General features: G+C 43.3%; 1 protein-coding gene across 1 annotated transcript in view; it reads right to left on the bottom strand.

Annotated features, from left to right (window-relative positions):
• LOC128895027 (uncharacterized) overlaps positions 1-8,278 on the bottom strand; it is a 53,652-nt gene extending 45,374 nt beyond the window's left edge. The window contains exon 1 of the mRNA XM_054157236.1: positions 7,926-8,278. The gene's annotated coding sequence lies outside the window, so the exon portion shown is untranslated. The remainder of the gene's footprint in view (positions 1-7,925) is intronic.
• Between the last annotated feature and the right edge of the window lie 4,182 nt (positions 8,279-12,460).

Raw genomic sequence — 12,460 nt, forward strand, 5'->3', positions numbered from 1 at the left:
GAGAGAGAGAGAGAGAGAGAGAGAGAGAGAGAGAGAGAGAGAGAGAAAGTGTGTTTCAGACGAAGAAGTTTCGAATCGTCGGAAATTGGTTTCTCTCTGGAGAAACGGTTACGACTGACGCAAAAGAGAGAGAGAGAGAGAGAGTGTGTGTGTGTGTGTGGCTCGATAGAGCACGTTTTACCGATCGAATTCGTTAGCACGCGCGCTCGATAAATTATCGACCAAGCTAACCGGAAACCGACGCACCCGCGACGTTAAGGGAAAATCGACACTTCGCGCGATATACGACGAACCTAACCGGATGTCGGAACGACCGTTTAGCGAGCTTTTTCTCGGGATCGCTGTTGCACGTCTCCGGGGTGGAATAAAGAATCCATGCGGGGAAGGTTATCGCGAATATCTGCGGAAGTGCGACATTGAAATTCATAGAGGCTGACCCAGCGATTCTTAACCCTTTGCACGCATGTAACTTAAAAGTGATTTTCAGAACGTACAATATCAATTCTACTTACTTCAGAATACAGCTAATTATTAATTGAAATAATAATACGTTGAGTCACGAATGTTCGTAGGTGTTTCTTTTCGAGGTAGAGTTTCCGGTTTCGCAGAAATTTATTACAAAAATGGACTGGATTTGATTCAATAGAAAAATGTCTCGAGCGCAAAGGGTTAATATTTTTAAGTTAATCCTGCGCCTTTATACTCAATCATTCGTCATTCGTTACGTATTATTAGACCACGGATTTTTAGGCATTCATAGGAAATTTGAATATGCACGAAACTACGAAATACACACGGTATGCAATAATAAAAAAAATATTGAAAGTTCGCATTGTAATATTTCCGGGGTAAAATGAATTCTTATGTAAGTTGAATTTTCGTACGCACGTTCGCAAACATTTTATTTCGCATAAAGATCCGCAGTCTGCTTATTATCTATTTTGATAGGTCCGTTGAAAAGATGGACCTGACGAGATCGAGTTAAGAACTCGGAAGTAAATATTTATACTCGAGCTTCAGTTATAAATAATTCAATAAAAAGACACGGGATCGATATCTACGTCTGATACTTCGATTTCAGTTCGAGAATAAATTCCCCGCGAACGGCATTCGTGAATTTTCACTCATCCCGGAAATTTCAAATTCTTCGTCGTTACTCGAAGCCTGTACCTAAAATGGGAATTTCGCTCGTTTCCGTTTCACGGTGGTCGTTACGTCGTCATTTTCAGCCCCATTTGTTCGAACTCTTTTTCCCTTCGTTCTTTTTTTCTTTCTTTTTTTTTCATTTTTTTATTTGCAGAGCTTTTTTCGGGTCGATTGCGAACGTATCACAGACGGACTTTTTCAACGAAAGCTTCCCCGGCCGAAAAGAGTCTGTCGCACGCGCGCCGAGCGATACGCGAGGACGCAACGTACCGGGAACAGGTCCGGATTGGGAATCCGTGACCGATAAGTCTCGATGACGATACATCGGGACCGCGATGGGAACGATAACGGCCGATACGATAAATTGCTTAGAACGCGAGACGCCGGCGAATTAGCGACAACTGTGTCGCCAGATGTGCAGCGTAAATTAGGGTTGATTAAAGAGGGAAATGCGATACGGCGATAGGGGGCAATGATACGTTTAAACACGTGTCTCTTCTTAAGACGACGTTACTTATTCGACCCAGTTCGGTCGAAACTCGGCTTCCTTATCTGGAACGCATACCAATTGCGCTGGGTGTTTCGCCAACTATGGACGATTTTCATTAATTCAGCAAATTGTCGTTCAAAAATAAATCGAAAGCACGGAACGGAATTTTTGCGCCACGTTTGGAAAAGTGTTGTACGAATAATATTATTTACTTAATTGATTCGCAAAAGCAATTATAAAAGTTTCGTTATAATCGACTAAATATTCCTTTAGAAAGTAAACTTAATTATGCAGCTCTCGATTCAGACGAAGAGTATGATGCACCTTGTCGGAATGCTATCGGTTGTTTAATGTATTGGTTGTTCGATATATGTGTAGCCGTAAGTATTTCGAGTCGTTATACGAATAAAAGGAATAAAGAAATTATGGAATTGTCTGGAAAGAGTATTAAGATATTTGCAAGGAACAATCAGATATTTAAGATATAAAACAAAGAGCGCAAACGATTTCCAACACTAATTTCAAATCGGTTGCTCCCATGTGCGTTCGGCCTAAAACAAAGAGCGCGAACGGTTTGCGACACTAATTTCAAATCGGTCGGGCCGCGTACGTTCGGGTTATTCGCGCGCGCCAGTAAAAGAAAATGGCGACGATGTCCGTAGGACGAGCGCCACGGAGTCTCCCGGAGATCTCCCGAAAGATACGCGTGTCACCAGTGTCATCGCGAAACCTTTTTCAAACCTTTCTCGACACGCCACACCACGGCGTTACGAATTGCCTCGCACGTTGCCGAAGGGTATCCCATCTTTCTATCTTTATCCATCGTGGTAATACGATTTCGTCACGGCTGCGACAAATATTGCACGCAATTTCCCATCGAATTGCTCTCGCCTAACTTAATTCGTTCGCGATGGTTGGAAGCGTCGTCGACCCTTTTTCTCCTCCTCTCTCTCTCTCTCTCTCTCTCTTTTTTTTTTCCAATCGACGTTAATTCTCCATCGCGCTATCGCTCGCACAGGACTCGCTCTTTTTTTTTCTCCCCTAACACGATCGACCGTATTTCACGTTCGCGTTACTTCGACGGCCACCGAAACTCGATACTGCTTTTTACACGAATCCAATAAAACGAGAACAACGCGCCCGGACCGTTAAGAAAGCTGCGTCGAACGTAAACACGGCCGTAGCGGAGACGAAAAAAAGTACAGTTTATAAACACGACGTGCCTTCGCGTGCATAATGCTGGCTTCTGTGCTGAAAGTCGTCTCAAAAGGTGGTGTTCGCGTTTCTGGATTATTCGAGAGCAGATGCGACGCATTCGAACGATGAATACAAAGACACAGAACTAAACCTAACCTAATATTAAATTAAATTAACCTAGACCTGATATTTAATCTCCTCGGATAATTTGCCACCGAACTCGTTCGAACGGGTTAACCCTCGAAATCACTTCGGTCATTCCTATCTCCGTATTCTAATCCCGTTTTCACAATTCCCTCAAACATCTGTACAATAGACTAGTAAACAATTACCGAAGCCCTTTGTCCGGCCGCGCTATTTTCACCGAACAAGTATCGCGCAGTGGAACAGACATGCTTGTTCCGTCTAATTACCAACCCTCTCTGAATGTTAATTCAGGTACGGGAGGCTATTGTCGGATACCCTCTACCGAAGTCCAGCGGAAAATGTTCGCGGTGCACGGCACGCGTGGAAACTTGTAAATAAAAAAGTTTTCCAGCGTTCCGGGGATAGGAATGCCTCGAACTCCTGGAATCGATTTCGCATCGATTCGCTACGAAATACGTCTTGCGTTGAAAACCGATACGTAATATTGTTTTATTATTTACCGTATCCCAACTGGATATAGGGTGTCCCAAAAATGTTGTAACACCTTGAAAGGGGTGGTTCGGGAGGTGATTTGAAACAACTTTTTCCTTAGCGAAAATTTCGTCCGAGGTTTCGTTGAGGAGATATCAAGAGAAAGGCCTCGACCAATCAGAGCGCGTAGCCAACGCTACCGCGGCCGCCCACCGGCGTACTCGCGCTCCGATTGGTCGGGGCCTTTCTCTTGATATCTCCTCAACGAAGCCTCGGACAACATTTTCGCCAAGGAAAAAGTTGTTTCGAATCACCTCCCGGATCACCCTCTTCAAGGACTTCCAATAATTTTGGGACACCCTGTATAACTAGATCCCGTATACTTTCGATCTATGTTCGTAGAGATATCATACACGCAATTGTAGGAATTTATATTTTATAAATTTGTATCGGGTGAGAATTAGCGAAAAAATCGCCAACCCTTTCGGAAGGATCTACTCTCTAGACGATCGATTCGGAGTCGAACGTTCCCGTAGTTGAATATTCGTATCGTGTTCGGCGCGAAACACATCGGGTTACACGGTCGCGTTTTGCACCCGAAAAGCAAGATCCACGGGACCATAGCGCGTCGGGTAGCGTCACTAATCGCTTTAGTTCGTTCCTCGTTTTGTTCCGAACAACGAGCTGGAATTTACCCGTGATCGAAGGGTACGTAAAATGATCGGTGTGTGTCCCGTTATCGACATGTTTTCCCGTGCGTTTGCTTCAAAGGGTTGTTGCAACATCACGCCGCCTACTCGATCCTATAATGAATTAACACGAAGGGGGGTGACGCACGCGGCTCGAAAAATCGTTAAACATCGCTACCGCGAAGCCTACGCGATTATACGTGTATCGCACTTTTCATATCGAAGCAGACCTTGTTGTGTAAAACGCCGAGAGACGTGTACGGGTGTGTGTCTATGCGAGTCGATGTGCGTGAACCGTGCGTACGAGCACTTTTTTTTATGGAATAAGGTGTTCTTAAAGTAGCGTACTCGTTGCACCGACGGGAAACTTTCCTAAGAACCGCTAATTTTCTGCTGAACCGTCGTTAGAACGTATCGTTAAATCGTCAGACGTAGATGCGACGTAATTCGAGATATTCCTCCATTTTGTAATTTCGATATCTCGACTTTCGAGACACGCCACCCACGAAGGAAACGAATAAACCGTACAAGAACGTATCGTTGAATCATCCAGACTTAAATATAATTCGAGATTTGAATCGTCCAGATATCCCGGGATCGATTTCGAAGGATATTCTCCTCCATTTTGTAATTTCGATATTTCGACTTTCGAGACACGCCGTCCACGAAGGAAACGAATAACTGTGCAAACAGTATAGTAATATTTACTGTTGATTTGTGAAGAAAAATTAAGTAAAGACCCACGGAGATTCGAAGCCACGATCCTCGGATCCACAGTCGAGCGTTTTACCTACAGGACCAATCCCGTATCCCGCGTTTCGTATTTCTCTGCGTTGTTCTCGTTTCGCTCCTTATTCTCGGGAATGGAAGACGCCGGATGCTACGATATATTTGGCTATCTACGTTAACGATAACTCGAATCCCTCTCAAGGTCTCCACCTATCCGAAGCTAAAGGGTGGTCCCTTATCCGTAACGAGTCGATTTCGTGCCCCTCGAATACAAGGCGGCATTGAAGAAGGAATACCGCGTAAATAGGGAACTTCATATCGAAACGTATTCGTAATATCGATATTCGTAATAACGATGCTCTTTCTCCTCAATGCCTCATTGTACTTCGACAAACGAATTTTCTAAAGATCCCTCAGACAGAAAGGTTGGAAAAGGAAGTACCTAAAACGAACGTAACCGTGGCTCACGCGCAGACCTGAGCAATTTTTCCGTTAATGAAAATCCGATTGCGGGAATTTATTTCGTATAAATTCGTATGGGTCGAAAGTTACTCGAATATTTAATTATCGTGCGTGTCTCTTCAAATTTTCTTACTTTGTTCAAATATAAATATACAATCGGTAATTTATTGATTTATCGATAAGTTAACCTAACTTTCTCTGAATAAACTTCGTTCAGGAGCTTCATTCGGAATTCTTATAATAATAAATTTACTCGAAATCATTCAGCCAATGTAATTCAGACAATTTTTTTTAACACACATAGAAGGTACAAATACTTACACGATTGACTGTATACAGTCAGCGTAAGAAGTATTCGTACAGCAACCAATTTAATATAAAATCGATAAGAAAAGAAATACATAAGAGGTTGACATTAAAAATAATAAACTTTAATTCACGCAAATTCTACATTAAAAATATGTAGAAATGTTGGTTGATTATTTCTTCCGCTAAAGTTTATTAATAAAATAAATATATGAAGTTTTATTTTCAATTGCTTCCTGTACAAATACTTATACGACCGACTTGCATATGTACATCCTCGTAATATCTCTGTTTACGGAATCGGAGAATGGAACATTTTCTTCCCTGCCGAAGAGCACACAAAACCTCGCGAAACGTGTACGGATGAATAAACTGTACCGGGTTGGATTAATCGACGACCAGTTATCGACCAATTATTTTTCTTTACCCGGACTGTCGGTTACCATCGATTCCCGTCGATAAACTCGAGCACCCTCGTAAAAACTACTCGCGTTCTTGCCAACGCTGTACGTATGCACGTTGGCGAAGTTTCTTGCGATGAATTCTTCCGTAGAGTTCGTCCGCTGTAATTCGAGAAGCAGCCCGATATCCCCTTACCCTTCGCGAGCAAAACAACCTTAGGCGCGCGCAAACAAGAAACACTGAACGTATCGTAAACATCGAGCTCTAACACAACATTGGAAAGGACGTTGGAATAATCGCTCGTCACGAAATACTTTTCCACCGTGGCGAATAAATAACCGGAAAACCGTTACGTATAGAAACGAATTCCGTGCTGTTATATTCAAACGTTTGTAACTCTTAGATCGAAAAGACTACTCATTTGTGTTTGGTGGAACAGCTAATATTATAATATTAATATAGCAAATATTTTAACCCTTTGCGCTCGATGCATTTCTCTATAGAATCGAAACCGGTCCATTTTTATAATAAATTTCTGTAAAACCAAAAATCATACTTCGAAAAGAAACGTCCTACGAATATTCGTCGCTCGATATATTATTATTTCAATTAATAATTAACTGTATTCTGATACGAGTAAAATTGTAATTGTACGTTCAAAAGAATCACTTTTAAATTACATATGTCGCCCTAGAGGCGCCACTCGAGCGCAAAGGGTTGATAATTCTCACCATTTCCTAGAGTAAAAAATAGTAGAGTCGTAACGAATCAGGAACATCCCGACTCCGATTAATATCGAACAGATAAATATCGAGACGCATAAAATGAAGTACATGAACTAAAACTAAGCAAAAGTAGTAATTTAAAACGTTTCTATGCGTGATAGACTACTCATTTCCGTTCGGTGAAACAACTAAATATTTCAATAATTTTCACCGTTTCTTAAAGTAAAAAATAGTAGAGTCGTAACGAATCAGGAACATCCCGACTCCGATTAATATCGAACAGATAAATATCGAGACGCGTAAAAAGAATAAAACTTGAACTAAAACTAAGAGAAAGTAGTAACTTAAAACGGATCGTATAAAAAGATCGAGTCGGTGAAGAGAGCGGAGGGAAAAAGAAAAAATTGCTTCGTAAGCAGAAGAGACGGACCGATCGCGGATATCCTCGCACTTTTTCGCCCGGGCACGCGAAGAAAATTTCTCGCGGGTACGGTACGGTCGACCGCGATCGGACTTCGATCTCCCTATTCCATCGAGAATCGATAGGCGAGACGCGCTCGGGTCCATCGGGAGGCAAGTCTATCCAACGTATCGCGTCGGAACGAAAACAGCCCCAGCCGCGATTCAGCGACAGAGGGTGAAAGAGAGAAGCCGATAGAGAGAAGTCCATCGATCGTCGACAGCAAAACACACGGCGCGCGCTCGCTGAAAAAGGATCCCCCAGACGCGTTCCCTCCCCTTACCCCGATAATCGAGGGAAATATTACGCTCGCGTTTCCATGATAGACGGATATATCGCGTATCTCGTGTTCCCCCCACCCCCCACCCTCCCCCCAAATCGCGACAAAATTCGATTTCGCACCGTAGACGTCAAGTGACAGCGAGGGCGCGGGGGTTGCGGGGGAACAGACAGAGAGAAAGAGAGAACGGTGAATTACAGGGCGGGTCTTGCCGTGGAAAATCGATGGGAATACACGGAGAGCGCATAGAGCGAACCGCGATGGGACTCGGGTTGAACGTGTTCGCCGTTCGTTCGCGTTTTCCAACGACCCGAAACTACCTACCACCGTTTCTCGTATCGGCGATCGACGATCGTTTCGAGAGTGAAAAAAAAAAAAAAAAAAAAAAACGTGACTCGTGGATAAAATAAAGATTACTCACTTATCGCCGCGTCGAGGATGCGAAACGTTCGCTACCGGGACTCGTCTTCCAAGGGGCGACTCGACGGTGCAACGGTCCTGGTGACGTTACGCGTGTGCGGACACGCCGGATGGTGCAGGTGGTGGTGACGGCGACGATGGTAGTGGCGATGGTGGTGTAGTGGTGACTATGCTCTGCAAGCGGTCTAGAGATACGAAAAAATATATAACGCGTAACGCGACTGCGCCACCGGAGTCGGGAGTTTACTGCGTGGCTCGAATCGAGTCTAACGAGTAACTAGCGAAACGTGCACGAGCCGTGTGCGTCCTCGTCGCGGTGCTACCGTCTACTACGTGTTGCTGCCGCGAGAACCGCTACCGCTCTACCCTCTCTCCGCACAGCCTCCCCCTTGCTCTGTGCCACTCTACCATCCCTCCGAGTCCACGCAGCCAGCAACCTTCGCGCGCGGGGTTGCCGCTACCAGCATCCTCCTACCCCCTCTCCGACCCACCACACGCCCTCCCCTCCAATCGCTGCGCTGCGTCGAAAGATATTTTCAAACGTACCTGTAGCGGGGTCGCTAATTTCCATCGCTGGGGATGAACATTTTTGGGACACCCTGTATTATTGCGTTTAGAAAAATACCCGTGATATCTGATCAATTTTCTATCGCGTTCGTATTCCGAATTATATTCAGGTCAACAGAGTTCTAAGAGAGAGCGATTGGTAACTTCCGAACCGGAAATGAAAGCCTGGAACCCCGAAAAGGTCCAACCTCAAACCAGAGATAAGCAAGACCCTAGGCTTGGAATAAATTTGAAGTTTGCCGATGGGTTTGTCTCGCTTCCTTCTTCGGAAAATGTTCAAAAGAGACAAACATATCGGCAAACTTCAGATTTATTCGAAGCCTAGAATTTTAACCAAGACCTTTCGAACGACCCTAACTCGGAACCTCGCTTCTCTACCTCTAGGCACGTGCTCGTAGCATCGTAGAATTTTTAACGGACTTCGAAAAGGAGGAGGTTACTCGATTCGACATGTATATTTATTTTATTTTATTTTTTTTTTTTTTTACTCGTTCTCCTCAATACAGATAAATAATGCTTGTCCCGACTATTTATTTCATTAACATCAAAAAATACAGTCATCCAAACGATACGACCTCCGATGGTAACGTACACGACCATGTGTTAACAAACCCCACGTTTCCTATGTACACCGTGTTACCAACGTAGCCGCATAAATTCGCCGCGGCATATACGCATACATTACCCGCCAACTTGTCTTTCCCGTATCTAGCGAACGATTAATCTCCGTAACGCAGCGATTAAACTACGGCTGCGAGTATGCAAGAATATCGATTCAAACGAATCGAATGCAAAGTGTACGACGCCAAACCGTAGTCGAGAGCGGGATACAGATCGCGGTGGAATTTTATCTGACCACAAAAGAAGTCTTGGTTAGACGAAAACTTGATGAAGATTCGAATGAATAAAAGCTCACCGACGGATATTACGAACAACGAATAATACCGACCTGGATGAATTTTTGGAATCAAAATCCATTTATAATGGCTCCATGTATCTAAATAATGCTAGTTATCTAAATAATTGTCTAAATGGAGATTCAAGTCGAGTAACGGCCAGCTGTAACCGTCCCGAAGGAAAAAAATCCGTCAACAAACTTCTACGCCAGCGAACGGCGTGTACACGTTCTTTCGCACGGACTACGCTCCCGATAAGAGTATACTGGCAACATTTCTTTTTTTTTTTTTTGTTATCTGGAATACCAGGGCTTCCCGAAAGTGGCTAAGGGGCTAGGAGGTGACCAACCAGTTAACGAGACAGTCGCTGGCATAGGCCATATATTGCGCGAGCACGTTTCACTGGTAGCTCGTTTTTCTTGGAACGCGTGGAAGAAGCTAGACCTTCTTCCTCCTGCTCGGGTCATATACATTCGCTGGTTCCTTAATTGCCCGCTAGAAGTAGCCTCTCGATCGGTTCGCATACCGACCAGTGGCGCACCCAGGAATTTTCCAAGGAGTGCAACTAAAAATGAACAAAGCCTGTCGCAATACCTTCGGAGATTTTAGAAAATTTTAATAGAAAAGATACGGGGATAAAGTTTATTTAATTCCTTTACGTAAAGTATGATTCTCTAACATTTATGTCAAATTCTTGCACCCTACTTGAATGCGCCACTAACAACAATCGATTTCGACTTGAAATTTTCAAGTCAATAATAAGATGATAGGAACTGTTGTGAGAAACTACATATATATATATATAAAAGTATTACGAATCTATATATATATATACAGGGTGTCCGAAAAGTCGGGGAGGAGCCGGAAATGGGGGGTAGCTGAGACGATTCTGAACAACAATTTCCTTTGCAAAAATGTCGGATGGGGCTTCGTTCGTAAACCTGTAAACTACCGCACGTAGAATAAGATTAGCGATGCAGTTGAGTTATCAACTAAATACTCAAATAAACTAAGGTAACGTACAACCGACTAGAACTGTTACGTGCGACCTTCCGCCAAGCAATCCTGTTCCACGATCGTGGGACGATCGGAAGAAAAATCACTTGCGCAAGGGTTCGGTGCACCGCGGCATTCGAAGTTTCTTAACGACCGGCTCGACTGGATTTAAAGCAAACAGGATCTGGCGATCCTGTTATAGTAGTGTTCCGAGATCATTCGATCGCGTTCGCGAGATAAATTGTTTAGGTTAAAGGATAAAAGAACCATTACTTCGATACGACGGAATTAATTTAACCCCTCGATACGCAAAAATTTTGCGACGAATAAATTACTAAACGAACATTACTAAACTTAACACGCATTTCTCCCTGACGAATGAGATTTTTTAAATGGACACGTCGGAAAACATACGACGAAAGCCATCTGGCGTGATTTACTATGTCTAACTAGCTGTGAGTAGCGCGAATATGAAATACATTTGGAAAAATGCAACGGAGTAGTATGTTACCCTAATGTATGATTAATTAGCTGTGCACACTTACGAGTTACTTTGTTGTGACCCCCTGTCCCGTGGAGAATTTGTAGCAAATAAACATTGTCGAAGTCAGCAAGCGTTTGTCTTGGCAAGTGAGACATTTTTTTTATGGCGCGAACAGATATTATCTACGAAACAGACGCGTCGGAAAACTTGACACGAGAGCCATCTGGTGTGTGCTTTTTCAAAATAAAATAGCGCGAACGTGAAATATATTCGAAAGTATTTGATGCGATCATGTATATTAACTGATGTCCAAATAACACTATTTCCTCATTTCCTACTTCCTATTCACACTATTCAATATACTAATACTAATACAAGACACTATTTCAATAACTCGAGAGGCTAACCTATTCACTATTGAATTATCCAGAATCAGTCGATATTTTCCTAACCTGAAAAGATTTATTTGAGTTTTACTACAAATAAAATTGCTAGAATATATTTGTAACAAAACTCTGTCCCACGACCTCGAGAGTTTAACCTATTTGCTTTGAAATTAATCGAAATTACCCGATGCTTTCTTAACCTGAAAAGATTGAGTAAGAAAGTATCGTTACAATTGTTCATTGTGCCACTAGTCTGTTAGGGCCCCACTGGCCCCCGTAATAGCTCGGGTACCTCGGGATCGCCAAACCCGTACTGTAGCTATGTACAAAGATAACTACAGCCCCTGAGGGTCCTGAATGTCCCGAACAGGTTGCTACGTTCGCCAAAAAGGTAGCCGATCGCCAGTCGAAACCGATGGAAAATATCGTTCGCGTGACGTCTCTGGGTTAGCGGGTTGACGTCGAATAAAATGAAGACTTACACGCGATCATGCTACGCGTACGCGGTTGATACGTGGACGGGGAGTGATTGTCAGAAGTGACATCGGCGCGGGGGAGTAAATCACGTCGGCATTAAGACAATTACGGAGAGAACGACGGGTCGAGGCTCGTCGGTCGACGTGTCTTGGACAGAAACAGATGTCTGATATGCCTTTTATTTCGACTCCACGGTCAGCAACGTATATATACACGTATACGTTAAACACCGACGCGATCCGCAGGACGTACGTAGGATAAATGCATGGGCGTCGGTATAGGGCATTAAAAATACGACCAATATCGCAACGGATATCGTGACCTAACCTTTCCGCTACTGAATTCCTCGGCGATCTTAAACCGCTAAAAAAATCTTACAGAATTCGTACCTAGAACGATTAACAGTTAAAGATTAAGAGAACGTTCTAGTAATCTCTGGTAGAATTTTTGCTATTACATTCCCAATCGGACCCATTACGCAACAGAAGAATCTTCTAAGAAGATTGAGCAAAGGTATCAAATAGGAATAAGGGACAAATTGTAAACTGTAACTATAAAAGAGGATCAATAAATTAGCGAATTAATACAGGAGTCTCCCGCGCGAATGTCGTTATTTCAAATAGAGACATTGCTATAAACACGGAGAAATTAAAAAAGAAATCGTGAAGAGTTTTACGATAGGGTTTGCGCAGAAAATGCTAGCGGCGACCATGCCCCGCGATACCATCGA

The sequence above is a fragment of the Hylaeus anthracinus genome, unplaced genomic scaffold, assembly GCF_026225885.1.
Source record: "Hylaeus anthracinus isolate JK02 unplaced genomic scaffold, UHH_iyHylAnth1.0_haploid 4, whole genome shotgun sequence".
Classification (NCBI taxonomy): domain Eukaryota; kingdom Metazoa; phylum Arthropoda; class Insecta; order Hymenoptera; family Colletidae; genus Hylaeus; species Hylaeus anthracinus.